Here is a 20791-nt window from a genome sequence, read left to right on the forward strand (position 1 = left end):
TTTTTTAAATTAATTTTCAGGCGTTATTTTTTTTGTTTATTTTTACATCTTTGAAGCTTTGGGTACTCTATCAACAGTACTGCGGTTGGCACATATCTTGATGAAATTTTTAGATGAAAATAGATTCAGCTTATATATAGTAAGTACTACACCGAAGTTTTCAAACCGCATTTTGGGATCTGAGATGAAAGATGAGTTTGACTTGAAGTGGAATGGTATTCTTCAGAGGAGTGGTTTACATGAGAACAAGTGGTTGGAGTCGATGTACGAAATCCGATCACAATGGGTGCCCGCACATGTGAATCACATCTTCTCTACAGGTATGTCAAGTAGTCAATGAGCGGAAAGCGCTCATTCATTTTTCAAAATGTATGTGTCAAAAGAAAATTCTTTGGTAGATTTTATGGTTCAGTTTGGTAGGGGACTTGTGCGCCAATGTCATGAAGAATTAATGGCAGATAACAAAGATATGATTGAGAACCAAAAATGAAAATGCATCATAGTTTTTTGGTACACATGGTTGATGTTTATACACATGAGTTATTCTTTAAATTTCAAGATGAGTTATGGGAGAGCTTGAATTATAGATTTGTACTTGTTAGTGAGAATGAGAAGTGTTGCGTTTATAAGGTTCATAGAAAAATGGCGGCCGAAAAGTCTAGAGTGCGGGAAATTTCTTATCAAAAAGATCTAGATTTTGCTTCATGCACTTGTAAAAAGTTTGAGAGCTTAGGGGTCCCTTGTAGGCATATTTTAGCTTATTTGAATAAGATGTATGATTTTAATAAGTTGCCGAATCAATACATTTTGAAGAGATGGTGTAAAACTGCAAAGTCAGGGGCAGTCATTGATGATGGTGGAATGGAGGTTCAAGATAATAAATTATACATCATGAAGCGGAATGAATTGATTCAAATGTCAACACTTGTAGTTGATAAATCCCTCGAAAGTGAAGAAGCAACTAAAGTGTTTACAGATGCTTTAAGTGGTGCACTTGAAAAAATTAGTAAGTTGGTTGGTTGTGATACAAGTGTAGCAACACCACATGAGAAAAGTAGTCAAGTGTTTGGTTGTGATACAAGTGTAGGAGTTTCTGGAGCAAAGAATTCTAATTTGGCAATTAATTATCATGAACCGAGTCAAGCAAGACCAAAAAGATGTGGAAAAAGACTTAAAGGAGATAAAGAGAAAGCACTCAAAAAGGCACAAAAATATAAAAGGAGACGGTGCAATGGATGTAACAAGGTTGGAGTGTCACACGATAAAAGGAATTGTCCAGAGCTTAATAAAAAAGTAAAGAAGAGCTAAACAATGAAGAAGAGCTAAAGAATGGGTAAGAAAATTTTTCTTTCTTTATTTTTATTCCGATTAGAGTATTTGCATATTCTTTCTTATTATTTTAACTGACTTGCAGTGAAAAAAATTCCTTGTACGACAAAGACGCAACTTCGGACTCTACCACAGATGATGATTCTTGTTCATCTTTGGGTAAAATATGTAATTTTCCTTTCGCATACACTTGCTTTGTTTTCTGTTACTAATGCTTTTGGTGGGGCACTCATTAATTCATAGCTTTATATTTTCACATGTTTCTATTGTAGGAATGTCTAGGAATGTCGTTTGATTAAAGGATGTTGCAAATAATTAGAGTTTGAAGGTTGAAATTCAAAGTTTACAAGCTATGTCGAGAGATAAGAAGCTTGCTTTTGGAAGATAAATTTGCAGCCACATATTTGGAAGAGTTTTATTTTGAGTTTTTATGCTTTGAGTATGTATTTTTTTTCTTCAACAAATAAATTGTTAGCTCAAGTAATCGCCCTGATGAGCTATCCGGAGCTTACATTTTTTTGGTGAACAATGACAATTTCTATAGAAGTGCCATCTTGTTTATGAATTTCCAAACTTGTTCTAGATTCATTGGCTGTGTATGTGCATGCCACTTATCATATGGCGCTAGGTCTTTCAGGATTAATGGGTTATTGTTGGATGTATTTTGAACTTCTAACACGTTCTTGTTTTTGAACTTCAAACAGGTTATGAACTTGTTTATGGGTTGCTGTTATGAACTTCAAACAGGTTATGAACTTCAAATGTATACTTCTTCCAAACCTTAACATAAACTTCCAACAATCATTATTGAAAATGGTTGCTTGTAACGTATACTTATGTTGCGTGATTTGAAACTCGCTTTTGGAAGATTAATTGGAATGGCTCTGCTTGTATTTGAAAGGGTTTTATTATGAGTTTTTTTGCATTGAATATTGAAGATGTAGACAATTAACTTCCACGTTCAAATTGAATCTTGCCCTTTATTGGCTCCACTGTGATACATCCTTCGTAAAAAATAATAGAAAATGAAAATAAAGCGAGTACAAGAAAGATTTCTATTGTCAAAATTGTTTGTAAAGATGGATCTTATGAGTATTGTTTACGGGGTCATGAGTCCTTTAATTGTGTATTCCAGAGATTCTACTCACCTGGCTTTGAATAACAGTGTCTGTAGAGTTTTCATCACACTGTAATCCGGATCAAGCTTTTGCTGCCAACCCTCAAGAACCAACATGGTCACCATCACAGTGCAAACATTGCCGTCAATGTTAACTTTATGACGCCGAACTTTCTCAAGCAATTGGTGCATGCATCCGGCAGGATGGACAACATCACCTTCTTTGGTACCCAAGAAAGTAAACGACTTCTCCACTTCCTCGATAAATGCACTAGGATCAGGACAGGTTTGTTTCTTTGACAATTTCAGAGTGCTCTCTGCAGCAGTGTGACCATCTCGGACGGCAACAGCCTTGAAAAACTTGAGACATCATAAAAATTGCAAACTGTTGTACACTTAAAGTCTCTTTTCTCGAACAGCAGATTATGTACTTGACAACCTTCTTGTAGTATATACAGAAAGCTGACCTACAACTATGAAAGGTGGAAAAGCATTGAGACTTAATATACTGCAGACTGCAGAGACCTGGTCCTTGTTGAGGTTTCGGTGGGAAGGGACGACACTAGGACTGGCCCAACTAATCCTACTTTTCTGGCTAGGGTAGAGAAAGTTGCGAAACAAAGGGTCAGTTGCTGACGTGACTGCTTGGTGACAACGTTTTAAGCAGACTCTATTGAATGAGAAGCTAACATCATATTTGCGTGTTGAAGAATGATGCCGATGAAAATCATCTCCAAACTCTGCTAACACAAGATTACTTTTCACCACACGGTAGAGAATCCCCTGTTCACGAAAAATATTAGAAACAAGTAAAGGTAACAACCGTAAGACTCAGAGAAAATGTACCTATGAATATAGAATCTTAAACTTTTTGTTACAATGAGAGCACAATAATGTTTTATTTTGATTTATGAAGTATGCTTAAGCTGGAGTCAGGGTGTTTAAGTGTGTTTAACATCAGACCGTTGGCAAATAATAAAGGTACAAAATACACTCACCAACTCAGTCTGCGTCAAGCTTTCTTCAGGTTTGATTTGACTTCAACTTGCATATTGTACCATAAGACAGCCTATCGATCTCATCCGGCTTCCAATAAAATCAATGCAGACATGATAACTGGTTGGACTTAACTAGTTCATGGTTTCACATACGAATGTCTTGTAATAGTTAACACTAGCGGCACATCCTGATAATCACTTGCTACTCGGTGCCAAATGTTGGGAGATTTCACTAGAAAGTCACACCTCAATCTAGTTACTTTCTATCCCAAATGATTTCAACTTGGAGTTCACACCAAGGAAATCACCCACCCAAGACTTTGGTAGTTATCACAACAACCTCAACAAAGCAAAACCACTACAATATCATCACAATCCATAGCAACAATAATAATGGAAGTAACAATGCAAAGAGACACAAAGATTTAGGTGGTTCGGTAAATGTTACCTACATCCACACACAAGAGCCGAGTTTCCTTTATAACAAAGATTGGAGAGTTTACAAGAGATCAAGAATCAATAAGAAGAGGCCTCACTCAAACCCTAGCTCAACAGAGCTCCCACAATACCCTAGAAATGAATCTCTCAAAAGTTGTACCTCAAAACCCTAATCTATTTTCTTTATATATGTGTACATAGACAAAGGGGAAGTAAAATGGGCTTGGGCCGCAATTGAGCTTCGACGCTGGCGCCCATAGGTGGTGAGGCGCCGATAAAAAAGCCGGAGCGAAAGTTTGGCGCCGCAGGTGAGCGAAGCCTCTTCAATCCGAGTCGAAAGGTGAAAGCGAAGCGCCTCTTTCTTTAGGCATCGCATTGCTGGCCGAAATGCGCCATGGACGGACGGCGCGTCGCTTCTCTTCATCGATGCCGGGGTGAGTGTGGTATACGGACAACCGGAGCAAAGCTCGACGGTTCCACCAACCCAACAATCTCCCACTTGGAACCTTCGAGATTCTTCATGCACATCACATCTCAATTGTAACAACTCAATCCAAATCCAAAAAACTAAAGAAACACTTTCGGCTCATTCATCATGGTCTTCAAGCAAGAAGACCCACCGGGTTGAACACAACTTCAACTTCGATGAGGGCACGGCCTTGGTCAACATATCCGCCGGATTCTCACTCCCTCGATCTTCTCAAGTGCCAAGACCTCATCCTCCAACAGATCGGATAAAATGATACCGGAGACCAATGTGCTTGGTCCTAGAATGAAAGGCGGAATTCTTGGCAAGATGTATAGCACTCGACTATCACCAATCGTAAACACACTTCTCTCTTGCTTCATCCCAAGCTCTTCCATCAATCCCTCAGAACTGGATCATCTCTTTGCTTGCCTCTCAGAACGGCCACATACTCGCTGCTTACGTGGTAGACAAAAGCAACAATCTTCTCAGAATCGAAAATCCAACTTCATCGCAAAGAAGACCTACGTGAAAGACATAACCAAGAGTGCTTTCTCGCGATCTACCTCACCCGCAAAGTCGGCATCCACATACCCTTGCAGTTCACAACACCCTTCCATAACATAGGCATTTCTCTCAGTAGTACCTCTCCTCGGATATCTCAATATCCACTTCACGGGCTTCCCAATGTTGCTTGCCAGATTAGACATAAATCTACCGACAAATCCAATCGCTTGGGCTATATCCGGACGTGTGCAAACCATGGCATACATAAGACTTCCAATGGCAGAGGCGATGGTACCTTAGCCATGAAGTTTCTTTCCTCAATGGTCTTGGGAGAGTGTTCCTTGGACAACTTGAAGTGGATCGCCAAAGGTGTGCAAACCGGTTTCGCACTACCCATACCCGAACCTCTTCAATACCTTCTCAATATACTCACCGAGACAACTCGAATACCTTTCTCGCTTATCTCTTCTCGATCCTCATCCCTAGAATCTGCTTTTACGTTGCACCCAAATCCTTCATAGAGAACTCACTTGCTAACTTCTTTCAATCTCCCAATTTCGACATATCGAACTCGCTACTAACATATCATCAACATATAGCAACAGGATGATGTAGCCGGAGTCGAACCTCTTGAAGTAGCAACAATGGTCGGCCACAGCACTTATAGTAGCCATTTCCTTGCATGAAGTTATCAAACTTCCTGTACTAACGCCTGGGGGCTTGTTTCAAACCATACAAGCTCTTTTCTCGAGCCCATACCATATTCTCTTTACCCTTCTTGATGAAACCCTCCTGTTGCTGATATAAATTTCCTCAACTAGGTCACCATGGAGGAAGGCGCTTTTAACATCCAACCGCCAAGATACAAATCTTCCACAGAACAATACTCAACACCGATCGAATAGTATTCGGTTTCACCACCGGGAGAATATCTCGCGGAAGTCAATGCCCGCTTTTCTGGCTGAAAACCCTTGACTACTAGCCTTGCCTTGTATCTCTCGAACCATCATGTTCCTCTTTGACTCTATACACCCATTTGTTCTCAGAGCCTTCTTGCCCACGGGTAGTTTGGCTAACTCCCACGCGCACACGGAGATGAGGGACTTCATCTCATCTTGCATAGCAAGCTCCCACTTGCTTGCATCACTCACCTCCAATGCTTCATCATAGCATTGGGCTGCTCGCCACCATCGATAAGTAGCAAGTAATTCACATAGGTGGAGGCGGATATCTAGAACTTCGGTACATGTGGCCCGGATGTCTTCCTTTTGGGCACGAGGGTGGAGATGGACTTTGTGGTGTAGTATCCTCATTATTCTCTCGAGTCACTACTATCGCTATCCTCCTCGACCGTGGGGCTCCCACTATACCACGACTTACATCAAAGTCTTCCAACTCAACATACTGTGCGCTCTCTGTACCTCGATTCCTTGGTTTGGCTTCATCTCGTCGCCCTTGTACATCACCTTTTCATTAAACACAACATCTCTACTACTTTAATGATTTTCCGATTTTGATCATCCCAAAAGCGATACCCAAAATCATCACCGCCATAGCCGATGAAGGTGCACTTTAGTGACTTAGCATCAAGCTTGCTTCTAGCTTGGTCACTAATGTGAACATAGGACACACAACCAAACACCTTCAAATGGGAAAGGTTCACATCCTTCCCGCCCACACTTCCTCCGGAATCTTAAAATCCAAAGGCACCGATGGTCCTCTATTGATCGTAAGTCATTGCTAACACTTTCTGCCCTTAATCGCCAGCAAGCCCTGCTGTAATGCGATACACCTAGCTCTCTCTGTCGTTGTTCTATTCATCCGCTCTCGCAACCCCATTCTCAACGAGGTGTCCCCGCAAAGTCTTTTTCCATCTTGATGCCATTGTCAAGACAAGATTTTAAAACCTGAATCCTCATACTCTCCAATCGCGTGTCGGATCTCGACTTCTTTACTTTCAAGCTTGTCTCATTCTCAACCATGGCCTTCCAAGTCTTGAACACTTCAAATACTTCCGACTTGTGTCTCAAGAAATAGACCCACACCTTCCTAGTATGGTCATCAATGAAAGTCACAAAATATGACTTTCCGCCAAGTGAAGAGACATTAGTCGCCCCATACATCTCAGATGTATCAACTCAAGCCTTCTAGCTTTGAGTCCGACCCATTCTCACAAAACTCACCCGCTTTTCCAAATACACAGTTCTCCACGTAAGTCAATTTCAATCGACCAGAACTTTGGGAGTTTACCGTAAGAGTGAAGGATTTTCATTCCTTTCTCACTCATGTGACCAAGTCTGCGGTGCCAAACATTCGATCCTCTTTGCCATGTGCCCGCGGCAAATCGACTCACAACCATGTGCAGTCATGTAGAGAGTACCATCTTTCTTACCATTTGCAACAATCAATGAACCCTTCGAGACCTTCCAAGTATCACCAAGAAAGATTGTAACAAATCCTTCACTTGCCAATTGCCCCACGTAAATCAAATTCTTCCTCAACCGAACATGTCCGACGTCCCCTCAATAACCATGACGAGCCATTCATCTTGATATGCACATCACCCTTGCCGACAATGTCACAAGGTTGGTCATCACCGAAAGACCGTTCCAAGGTCACCTTCGTGTAGTTCTCAAGGAACTCTCGATGTGAGGTAGCATGGAAAGATGCTTGTGAATCAAGTACCCAAGACTCCTTCTTGTGCTCCATCGAACATATCAAAGCGTCATCTACCATCTCAACAACATTAGCTTCTTGATTCTTTTTCTTGTTCTTATTAATGTTGTTGTTGTTTCTTGGTGCCGCAATTGGGGCTATAGTGGCCAGGCCTACCACAATTATAGCACACCACTTCACTTATGTCTCGAGGTTTGTGTTCAACGCTTTGCAATTGGGAGGCTTGAGATTTCGATCTCCCCCTCCACTTTTTCTTACTACGACTCCTGTTTGGCTTTCTTCCCCTACTTTCAGTGCTCAATGCCGACCCTGAAGTTGATCCCGAAGATGACGGACAATCCTGTCTCCGGATTTCCTCAGTTAGTACCATACTAACAACATGCTCAAACTTCAACTTGGTCATTCCCGCAGAGCCACTAATAGCCGCCATAGTCGCCTTCCAACTTGGAGGCAATTGTCCAAGTATCGCCAAAGCTAGTACCTCATCACTAAATGTAATCTCAACCGACTCCAATTGGTCCTTAGTTTGGTTGAATTCATTTAGGTGATCCTTGAAGGAAGTCCCCTCCAACATTTTCATACTAAAATGCGGCTTGGTGATCAAATAGACTTTGTTTTGCGTCGAGGGGTTGTTCATACATCGTAGTAAGTGCCTCCATGAGAGACTTCGCCGCCTTCTCAGCTTTAATATTGAAGGCTACCGACTTCAAAGACTCAATCGGATTGTGGCCAAGGCCTTTCTATCTTGCAAATCCCATTTATCTTGTGGAATCTCCTCGGGCTTCTCACTTATCAATGTTTCCATCAAATCCTTCCGATAGAGAACATCCTCAATTTTGCATCTTCCAATAGCCAAGTTTGTTCCACAAACTTCTCTATCTTGTAGCTTTCCTTTTCGGGTCAGCCATAACTCTCTTCAATCAAAACCTACGGTGGAGAACCTCTCGAGGATTTCCTCAAACACCCTCAGAGCTCGACCACGTACTACCTATGCTCGATACTACTTGTTGGGAGATTTCACTAGAAAGTCACACCTCAATCTAGTTACTTTCTATCCCAAATGATTTCAACTTGAGTTCACACCAAGGAAATCACCCACCCAAGACTTTGGTAGTTATCACAACAACCTCAACAAAGCAAAACCACTACAATATCATCACAATCCATAGCAACAATAATAATGGAAGTAACAATGCAAAGAGACACAAAGATTTAGGTGGTTCGCAAATGTTACCTACATCCACACACAAGAGCCGAAGTTTCCTTTATAACAAAGATTGGAGAGTTTACAAGAGATCAAGAATCAATAAGAAGAGGCCTCACTCAAACCCTAGCTCAACAGAGCTCCCACAATACCCTAGAAATGAATCTCTCAAAAGTTGTACCTCAAAACCCTAATCTATTTTCTTTATATATGTGTACATAGACAAAGGGGAAGTAAAATGGGCTTGGGCCGCAATTCTGGAGCTTGAGAGCTGGCGCTTTATAGTGTGAGCGGCGCTTCTTCATTAAAGCCGAGCTCATGAGTCGCGCTGCTTAGGTGAGCGCGAGCGCCCTCTTCAATAAAGCTGGAGCGCGAGTGCGCGCTTAGGTGAGCGCGAGCGCCCTCTTCAATAAAGCTGGAGCGCGAGTGCGCGCTTAGGTGAGCGCGAGCGCGCCTCCTTCTTTAGGCATCAGCGCTGTTGCGAGCGCCGAAGCGCCTTCATGGACGAAGTCGGTCGCCCTTTCATCGATGCCGAGGTGAGTGTGGTATACGGACAACCGGAGCAAAGCTCGACGGTTCCACCAACCCAACACCAAAGCCCATTAGAATGGTTATGTAGAGATTGTGTAGACTAAAGGCTTCCAACATACATCCAAGTTAAACGTGAGAGGAGACTAGTATTCTTTTTCTTTTCTTTTCTTTTCTTTTCTTTTTTCCCAGGATAAATCAGCATTTACATGTTCTGTGTTCTTACTAGTTACTAGTACTCATCACAAATTATTAAAGATGTGGAACAGGATATGATATTGGAGAAAATAGAGACTAACCTGAAATGGTTTTCCATTCTTTCCTGAAGAATGTACAAGAACAAAGTCCCTTGATAAGAGGAAAGGCCGCTTCGTGAAACGAGAATCGATTCGAAAGGCTACAAAAAGCTTGTCTTCATCATTCTCAATCAAGTTCTAGTTCTGTTCCAAGTATTGATATCCCAAACTGCACTTACTACTTTGTCACCCTTTTGAACGGTGCAAAACAGAATGGCTTGCTCCCATCCTTTAAGAAAACGACAACATTCAATCTTCTCATCCGAAGTTGCGAGTCGAGATGTCAATGGAACACCATCATCTATCTTCCATACTCGTGTAGAACCGCCGTTAGAGGTCAAAGCTAAGAACTCGCGGTTCAGGCTAAAATCCATGTCTCGACAGATTTGTGTTCTTTAAGTCGCCAAGAAGAATACGCGCAGCTTGGCCATTCAAATATTCCGAGATGCCCATCCTCCCCACCAATGGTCATTCAAACACCTACACTGGGCATCCCACCAATATATTTTATGCTAAGTGCTTTATTATTGTTTTGGCCTTCATGTACAAACTATCGCTGTTGTGATGATTTATTAGTGATGTTGCACGAAGAGATGACATAACTTATAATAAACATAATGTTGGGAGATTTCACTAGAAAGTCACACCTCAATCTAGCTACTTTCTATCCCAAATGATTTCAACTTGGAGATCACACCAAGGAAATCACCCACCCAAGACTTTGGTAGTTATCACAACAACCTCAACAAAGCAAAACCACTACAATATCATCACAATTCATAGCAACAATAATAATGGAAGTAACAATGCAAAGAGACACAAAGATTTAGGTGGTTCGGTAAATGTTACCTACATCCACACACAAGAGCCGAGTTTCCTTTATAACAAAGATTGGAGAGTTTACAAGAGATCAAGAATCAATAAGAAGAGGCCTCACTCAAACCCTAGCTCAACAGAGCTCCCACAATACCCTAGAAATGAATCTCTCAAAGTTTTTCTTCAAAACCCTAATCTATTTCCTTTATATAGGTGTACATAGACAAAGGGAAGTAAAATGGGCTTGGGGCGCACTTGAGCTTCGAAAGGGCGCTACATAGGTGAGATGCGCCATTTCTTCATTAAAGCGGGGCGAAAGCGAGCTTGCCAGTGAAAGTGCGCCCTCTTCAATATAAAGCCGAGCCAAGAGCGCGGCTTAGGTGAAGCGCGCCCTCTTCAATAAAGCTGGAGCCGAGCTGCTAGGGTGAGCGCGGCGGCTTCTTTTTAGGCATCGTCATTGCGCCCGAAAGGCGAAGGCTTCATGGACGACGGTCGCTGTCGCTCTTTCATCGATTACCGTAGGGTGAGTGTGGTATACGGACAACCGGAGCAAAGCTCGACGGTTCCACCAACCCAACAATCTCCCACTTGGAACCTTCGAGATTCTTCATGCACATCACATCTCAATTGTAACAACTCAATCCAAATCCAAAAAACTAAAGAAACACTCGGCTCATTCATCATGGTCTTCAAGCAAGAAGACCCACCGGAGTTGAACACAACTTCAACTTCTCAGTAGGCACGGCCTTGGTCAACATATCCGCCGGATTCTCACTCCCTTGGATCTTCTCAAGTGCCAAAACCTCATCCTCCAACAGAGATCGGATAAAATGATACCGGAGACCAATGTGCTTGGTCCTAGAATGAAAAGCGGAATTCTTGGCAAGATGTATGGCACTCTGACTATCACTGTGTAACACACTTCTCTCTTGCTTCATCCCAAGCTCTTCCATCAATCCCTGTAACCAGATCATCTCTTTGCTTGCCTCAGAACGCCACATACTCGCCTTCGGGTAGACAAAGCAACAATCTTCTCAGAATCGAAAATCCAACTCATCGCAGTAGCACCCACCGTAAAGACATAACCAAGTAGTGCTTCTTCTCATCTATCTCACCCTGCAAAGTCGGCATCCACATACCCTTGCGTTCACAACACCCTTCCATAACATAGGCATTTCTCTCAAGTACCTCTCGATATCTCAATATCCACTTCACGGCTTCCCAATGTTGCTTGCCAGATTAGACATAAATCATCGACAGCTCCCACCGCTGGGGCTATATCCGACGCGTGTGCAAACCATGGCATACATAAGACTTCCAATGGCAGAGGCGTATGGTACCTTAGCCATGAAGTTTCTTTCCTCAACAGTCTTGGGAGAGTGTTCCTTGGACAACTTGAAGTGGACTGCCAAAGGTGTGCAAACTGGTTTCGCACTACCCATACTGAACCTCTTCAATACCTTCTCAATATACTCGACCGAGACAACTCCGTAATACCTTTCGCCTATCTCTTTCCGATCCTCATCCCTAGAATCTGTTTTCACAAGCACCCAAATCCTTCATAGAGAACTCACTTGCTAACTTCTTTCAATCTCCCAATTTCGACATATCGAACTCGCTACTAACATATCATCAACATATAGCAACAGGATGATGTAGCCGAGTCGAACCTCTTGAAGTAGCAACAATGGTCGGGCCAGGCCGCTGCACTTATAGTAGCCATTTCCTTGCATGAAGTTATCAAACTTCCTCGTACTAACCGCCTAGGGGCTTGTTTCAAACCATACAAGCTCTTTTCTCGAGCCCCGCATACCATATTCTTTACCCTTCTTGATGAAACCCTCCTGTTGTCGCATATAAATTTCCTCAACTAGGTCACCATGGAGGAAGGCGGTTTTAACATCCAACCGCCAAGATACAAATCTTCCACAGAACAATACTCAACACCGACCAATAGTATTCAGCCACCACCGGGGAGAATATCTCTCGCGGAAGTCAATGCCCGCTTTTCTGGCTGAAAACCCTTGACTACTAGCCTTGCCTTGTATCTCTCGGGAACCATCATGTTCCTCTTTGACTCTATACACCCATTTGTTCTCAGAGCCTTCTTGCCCACGGGTAGTTTGGCTAACTCCCACGCGCCACGTGAGATGAGGGACTTCATCTCATCTTGCATAGCAAGCTCCCACTTGCTTGCATCACTCACCTCCAATGCTTCATCATAGCATTGAGGCTCGCCACCATCAGTAAGTAGCAAGTAATTCACATAGGTGGAGGGCGGATATCTAGAACTCGGTACATGTGGCCTGGATGTCTTCCTTGGGGCACGAGGTGGAGATGGACTCGTGGGTGTAGTATCCTCATTATTCTCTCGAAGTCACTACTATCATCATCCTCCTCGACCGTGGGCTCCCACTATACCACCACTTTACATCAAAGTCTTCCAACTCAACATACTGCGGCCGCTTCTCATTCGTACATTCCTTGGTTTGTGCTTCATCTCTCGCCCTTGTACATCACCTTTTCATTAAACACAACATCTCTACTACGAATGATTTTCCGATTTTGATCATCCCAAAAGCGATACCCAAAATCATCACCGCCATAGCCGATGAAGGTGCACTTTAGTGACTTAGCATCAAGCTTGCTTCTAGCTTGGTCACTAATGTGAACATAGGACACACAACCAAACACCTTCAAATGGGAAAGGTTCACATCCTTCCCGGCTCCACACTTCCTCCTCGAATCTTAAAATCCAAAGGCACCGATGGTCCTCTATTGATCGTAAGCCATTGCTAACACTTTCTCGCCTTAATCGCTTGGGCAAGCCCTCGCTAGTGTACGATACACCTAGCTCTCTCTCTCGCCGTTGTTCTATTCATCCGCTTTCAAACCCCATTCTCACGAGGTGTCCCCGCAAAGTCTTTTCCATCTTGATGCCATTGTCAAGACAAGATTTTAAACCCTGAATCCTCATACTCTCCACCGTTGTCGGATCTCAAATTTTTTTTACTTTCAAGCTTGTCTCATTCTCAACCATGGCCTTCCAAGTCTTGAACACTTCAAATACTTCGACTTGTGTCTCAAGAAATAGACCCACACCTTCCTAGTATGGTCATCAATGAAAGTCACAAAATATGACTTTCCGCCAAGTGAAGAGACATTAGCCGCCCCCGGACATCCAGATGTATCAACTCAAGCCTTCTAGCTTTCTGAGTTCGACCCATTCTTCTCAAAACTCACCCGCTTGTGCTTTCCAAATACACGCTCCACAGTCAATTTCAAATGATCAGTAACTTTGGGAGTTTACCGTAAGAGTGAAGGATTTTCATTCCTTTCTCACTCATGTGACCAAGTCTCATTGTGCCAAACATTCGATCCTCTTTGCCATGTACCACAAAGAATCGACTCACAACCATGTGCGCCATGTAGAGAGTACCATCTTTCTTACCATTTGCAACAATCAATGAACCCTTCGAGACTTTCCAAGTATCACCAAGAAAGACTCAGAATAAATCCTTCACTTGCCAATTGCCCCACGTAAATCAAATTCTTCCTCAAATCCGAACATGTCCGACGCCCCTCAATAACCCCGACGAGCCATTCATCTTGATATGCACATCACCCTTGCCCGACAATGTCACAAGGTTGGTCATCACCGAAAGACCGTTCCAAGGTCACCTTCGGTGTAGTTCTCAAGGAACTCTCGATGTGAGGTAGCATGGAAAGATGCGGAATCAAGTACCCAAGACTCCTTCTTGGCTCCATCGAACATATCAAAGCGCCATCTACCATCTCAACAACATTAGCTTCTTGATTTTTTTCTTGTTCTTATTAATGTTGTTGTTGTTTCTTGGTGCCGGCAATTGGGGCTATAGTGGCCAGGCCTACCACAATTATATAGCACACCACTTCACTTATGTCTCGAGGTTTGTGTTCAACGCTTTGCAATTGGGAGGCTTGAGATTTCGATCTCCCCTCCACTTCTTCTTACTACGAATTCTCTGCTTGGCTTTCTTCCCCTACTTTCGCTCAATGCCGACCACTCGGTTGATCCCAAGATGACGGACAATCCTCGCTCCGATTTCCTCGCTTAGTACCATACTAACAACATGCTCAAACTTCAACTTGGTCATTCCCCGCAGAGCCACTAATAGTCGCCATAGTCGCCTTCCAACTTGGAGGCAATTGTCCAAGTATCGCCAAAGCTAGTACCTCATCACTAAATGTAATCTCAACCGACTCCAATTGGTCCTTAGTTTGGTTGAATTCATTTAGGTGATCCTCAAGGAAGTCCCTCCAACATTTTCATACTAAAACAAAATTGGTGATCAAATAGACTTTGTTTCATGCGGCGAGGGTTGTTCATACATCGTAGTAAAGTGCCTCCATGAGAGACTTCCCGCCTGCTTCGGTTTTAATATTGAAGGCTACCGACTTCGAAAGACTCAAGCGGATTGTGGCCAAGGCCTTTCTATCTTGCAAATCCCATTTATCTTGTGGAATCTCCTCAGGGCTTCTCACTTATCAATGTTTCCATCAAATCCTTCCGATAGAGAACATCCTCAATTTGCATCTTCCAATAGCCAAGTTTGTTCCACAAACTTCTATCTTGTAGCTTTCCTTTTCGGGTCGTCATGACTCTCATCAATCAAAACCTACGGTGGAGAACCTCTCGAGGGATTTCCCTCAAACACCACAGAGCTCGGCCGCGGTCACCTAAGCTCGATACCACTTGTTGGGAGATTTCACTAGAAAGTCACACCTCAATCTAGCTACTTTCTATCCCAAATGATTTCAACTTGGAGATCACACCAAGGAAATCACCCACCCAAGACTTTGGTAGTTATCACAACAACCTCAACAAAGCAAAACCACTACAATATCATCACAATTCATAGCAACAATAATAATGGAAGTAACAATGCAAAGAGACACAAAAGATTTAGGTGGTTCGTAAATGTTACCTACATCCACACACAAGAGCCGTTTCCTTTATAACAAAGATTGAGAGTTTACAAGAGATCAAGAATCAATAAGAAGAGGCCTCACTCAAACCCTAGCTCAACAGAGCTCCCACAATACCCTAGAAATGAATCTCTCAAAGTTTTTCTTCAAAACCCTAATCTATTTCCTTTATATAGGTGTACATAGACAAAGGGGAAGTAAAATGGGCTTGGGCCGCACTGAGCTTTCTCAGAGCTGGCGCCATAGGTGAGCGCTGGCGCCTTCATTAAAGTTTGGAGCTGAAAAGCGCTGGCTGGTGAGCGAGCCTCTTCAATAAAGCCGAGCTGAAAAGGCTTTAGGTGAGCCTTGAGCCTTCTTCAATAAAGCCGAGCCGAGCGCCGCTTAGGTGAGCGCGAGCGCGCCTTCTTCTTTAGGCATCATCGGCCCGGCTGTCTGAAAGCGCCCATGGATGGACGAAGGTGGCGCCTCTTCATCAAGACCGTGGTGAGTGTGGTATACGGACAACCGGAGCAAAGCTCGACGGTTCCACCAACCCAACACATAATAGTTAAGGAAATGACAACGAGCACATACAATTTAGTAAACGATCACATATGTAATGTTACCCGTGCAACAAGATAAAAATTGCGACTCTCCCTATCACAATCTGGCGATAAATACTTGAGAGAAAAATTATGATAAAATTGCGGACTCTCCTATCACGCGACAAAAAACTGTGTTGTGCTTCTTCTTTTTTTTTTTTTTTTGTTTAGGACTTGATATAAGATGAGAAGGAGAGAAACAAAAAAACAGAGATATAAAGAGAAAGAGAGTGCTAGGAGGGAGAGAGGAGTGTTCTAACGAAAAGAGATGGGAGAGAGAATAAGAGAGAGATATTTTGGGTTTTGAAAGACCGTGGATTTTATTTCTTGAAATTTTAATATTTAGATAAAAACCGTTTAAAGTACATGCTTAAGAATGAATGTATATATATATATATATATATATATATATATATATATATATATATATATATATATATATATATATATATATATATATATATATAAAAAAATAAGTAATGCGTAGTAAAACTTCACTTATAAAATGAATTCAAATCTATATATATATATTTTTTTGTAGTTATGAAGCACTCACCATAAAGATCATCTCCACAAAATTTCAGCTTATTTAGAAACCTCTAACATAGATAAAAATTGTTGTCATCTTTAAAAATAAATCTAACAGTCTAGAAATGTCGAGTTTTTGCAATAATGTTTTGCCAATGTTGGAGGTTTCCAAATGAGCTGAAATTTTATGGAGATGATATTTATAGTGGGTATATCATATCCACAAAATATTGGGGTTGAATTCATTTTCTAGGTGAAGTTTTACCTACGTACTTATTTTAAGTTAACTTAAGTAGCTATTTTTTAGAGAGAGAAAGAGAGTTGATATGCACGTAGATTGAACCGTACAATTTGATAATTGCATCACAGAAATGCATCAACGCCTAGTTTCCAGATTACTCGGAAATGTATAATTGATCGTCAATTTGATCAGTCACCGTACTATAGCCAAGAATATGCAAAACTGCAGTCACTTTGATTAAATGATTTATCTTAGGTTTACCAGCATCGTTAAATTTAGGTTGAAAGTATTTAAAATGAATCTGAATATCGTTGAAGATGTGAAGGAATAATTTTTTTTTCATACCTAAAAGCACCGCTTGAAATTCTCTTCGAAAAAAACAGACGATCGATCTAAATAGTTGGCATTCAAGATTTCCAGTCAAAGCATAGTTTCTATGTTTCATTTTTCGACCCTTCTTTGAACTACCATGTGGTGCCTTTAAACAGTGGCGGAGCCAAAAATTAGTTCTAGGGTGAGCCGGTGACCACTACAAGTTTTCAACTGAACTCAATTAGGGTGCACATAGTCACAAAAATCTCTGAATTTTTCAAAAAAAAAAAAAAAAAAAAAAAAAAAAAAAAAAAAAAAAATCTCCGGATTGACTGGTTAGTAATTTTCAAAACAAATAAACAGTAAAAACGTTACAAGTCTCTAATTTTTTGATGTTTACCGATTTTTACAAATTTTGGATTTAATATACACGCAAAGTAATTGTAACATGATTCACAATTACACACTGCATTATATTTTATATTTTAATTATTTACTGTTTTTTTTCAAATTTGTACGAATTTCACGTTCTGAGACTTGCCAAATTAATGCTGAATTCATAATTTGTAACTATGGTGCACATACATACTACACGAGCTTAATTGGTTTGTATTATTTTAGCTAAACATTTGTTAATCTATACACAATATATAAACAAGCTAGTTTTAATTTATTTTGTCAATATTTGTAAAACTAAAACTATTTTAATATTTTTAAGAAATGAAGATTTAATTTGTAAGTGTTGGATACTTAGATCACAACTAACATCAACTAGTTAGGTTAATTAATAGCGTTTAACCATGGTTTATACCATATGGTTTGTAACAATTAGAGAAGCAATCAAGCATAAACTACCACAGACTTAGAGCATCATCAACGCATTGTTATAATGTGTTTCCAATGTGGCAGTTGACAATTTATTTAGCAATTTTCATCACCAACGTGCTGTCAAAATATCGCTTTGATTTTAACAATTGTCAAATCTGAAACCAAATTCGCCAAGAATATAGAAATGTATCGCGACGGACTACTTTTGCCGTCCAAAATTATTATTATTATTTTTTTTTTATAAAAAAATTCAAACGGATCAATTTAGTACCGTTGGGCTTTTGTACCGTTGGGCCTGAATGGAAATATTTAGATCCGTTGGTCTTGTGGCCTATATATATTGTTTCACTACCTCACTTATTTTTCACCAATTCACATATAATTTTTCTCTCATCTTTCTTATTTCATTAAATGGATCATCAATTCACTAATCTTTCTCTCGCCAATTCACAAAATATGGAGCGTCATTCTTGTCCAAGACATAATTTGGAATTCATCCCTGCTGAAGATGAATTATTGTGTCGTATGGTTGTACTTGAAGGAATAAAGCGTAATATTGCGTTGTCAAATTATGGACCTAGGCGAGTTATTTGGGATACAACTTGCAATATATTCAGACAGAACGACAATCGTGGAGAATAAAGTCTTATTAGAACGATTTGAGAGGATTTGCAAAAATTGTAAGAAATATCTTACCTTGCAGCGTGCACTTAAGATTGTTGGTGCTTTCTATAGCGATGAAGAGCGAAAAACTGCGGCGAAATGTATGTTTCTAGAAATTAAAAGAGTTGAATTTGTTCATAAATGTTGTTTGGATATTCTTGGACATGTACTTGAGTGGTATTAGATTATGTTTTAGCTGCATTAATTTATTTAAGTTTTATGTTGTAATCTGTTTTTATCGCTTATATGTATGTTTTTCTTTAAATAAAATTGTATTTTGTTTTAATGAAAGTATATTTTATTGAAAAAATGTGTTTGTTTATAAGTTGAAATTAAAAACAAATCAACTCAACTAGAAATGAAAAACGTTACAGCTTAATTTGAAATAATAACACAAAACATCTTATAAAATTCAACGGAATTAAAAGCACATGCAAAACAATTAAAGACAATACACTACGGAATTAAACAACGTACAAATATTATATATCCTACACTTAAATTCTAAGAGGTACGACTTGTTTCTCCACCACACAATGAAGGATTGCATTGATTGCACAAGCCACACTTAGGATAGAAATCTATTGCTTCATTGTAAAAATAACATACAGGTATGTCAACCTTTTTTGAATGATATATGTTGATATTTGAGGGACAATTATCAACATCACACTTTAGAATTTTGTCGATCTTCCAATGTTCCATCATCATTGCTAGCTATGACCACTATCATCATGTTGTTGCATTCATGTTTTGGGCATTTGATGTTAATGTATGGACATGAAGTAGTGTAATGACCAACTTTCTTACACCACTGACAAATCTTAGGTATAAAAATGTGGACAATATTTGATCCGCCCATATTGGTAGTTGAAGTTGAGATAGAAATTGAAGTTGAGAAAGATTAGAGAATGAAAATGAGAAGCTAAAGTGAGGAATGAAAATGACTTTGAATATATAAGGAAAGACCCAACAGATAGAAATATATCCGTTGGGAATAAATTCCAACGGATAGAAATATATCCATTGGAAAAAATGCCAACAGATAGAAATTGATCTCTTTGTTTTAGTGTATTTTTCCTTTATTATGCTATGCAGTTTTGGCTTGGAGGCCCATGAGCTTATTAGTCACGTTCACATGGGCTTGATTGTTCACATGAGAATTTCTTTGTCTACGTCTACATAACAAAAAACAGGTATATATTCTAAACTTGCTATAATAATTAAAACAATGTAATAATTAACTCAATAAATAGATTCACTAGCCCCCAAATATCTTGACTTTAAATTAACGCAATGTAATAATTAATTTAATGCATAAAAAAATTGGACATAGCCTCATTTGTTTAATCAACATAATTCATATACTTAAACCTATTAAGATTCTCAAAAACCTATTCAAACCCTAAAAAACAACAACAATGACATCACTAAATTATTACAAAATAGTGCAATATATCACTAAGGAGCACTGCCCTGACTACTCTGGCCACTCTCTCTCCGTTTTCGCTCTCTCTTATTAGGAGCACTATTTTGCATGATATTGGTAGCTAATCTCTGAAACATCAACACAATGCAATTAAAATCTAAAATTAGATATATAAAAAAAAAATTGAAAATGTAAAACATATAATAAAATTACCAAGGCTGCCAATTCATTTGTCATCTCAGCCATCCTATGCTCAGCGTTTGCTCTTTGCGTTCGTTCTTCGTCTAAATAGCCATAATACTGTTTAGTGTACTCAATTAAACTAGCTCGAAGCCCCTGGTTGATTTGCATTTCATCTGATAATCGAGCACGCACTGTTTCCTGCATTGTGTCAATATTGTATCTAAGTAAAATATACATAGCGTGTTTAAATTAACATAATGAAATATAAATATACCTCATTAAACTATTGTAACTCTGGTACAAGCACCGAACGCTCCAAGTGAAATGTGATATCCATTCCCTGAGAACTAACAACGCGGTATGACCATGGGTCATATGGATCACTAGGTGGGGGTGTATAACCATGATATACTCTAAATGTTCTTGTGGAACTTGCAGGTTCTGGGAATTCGACGTCTCGCCTAAAACTTTGACTAGTTGTGACATCCATGTTTGCACTTCTATACAGTGGACCCGCAGATAGGCTTCCTCTAGAAACTTTCTGCCAATAAGTCTCATAATCAAGACTGGAGTTCACATCAACATAATCTGTAAAACACGGCCACGCACTCTCAACGTGATACCGTTCAATCAAATTCTCTGAAACATCCATAACACACATATCTGTGGGTGGGGGAGCAGGA

The 20791-nt window shown here is 40.3% G+C and overlaps 1 long non-coding RNA gene across 1 annotated transcript; it reads left to right on the top strand.

Annotated features, from left to right (window-relative positions):
• Positions 1-161: 161 nt before the first annotated feature.
• On the top strand, positions 162-16109 carry LOC147499491 (uncharacterized). Its single transcript, XR_015195891.1, has 6 exons — positions 162-320; positions 814-1333; positions 1415-1497; positions 1602-3662; positions 9334-10178; positions 15891-16109. It is a non-coding gene; the product is annotated as an uncharacterized LOC147499491 (long non-coding RNA).
• Positions 16110-20791: the final 4682 nt, after the last annotated feature.

Source organism: Coptis chinensis, chromosome 5 (assembly GCF_015680905.1).
Source record: "Coptis chinensis isolate HL-2020 chromosome 5, ASM1568090v1, whole genome shotgun sequence".
NCBI classification, from domain to species: domain Eukaryota; kingdom Viridiplantae; phylum Streptophyta; class Magnoliopsida; order Ranunculales; family Ranunculaceae; genus Coptis; species Coptis chinensis.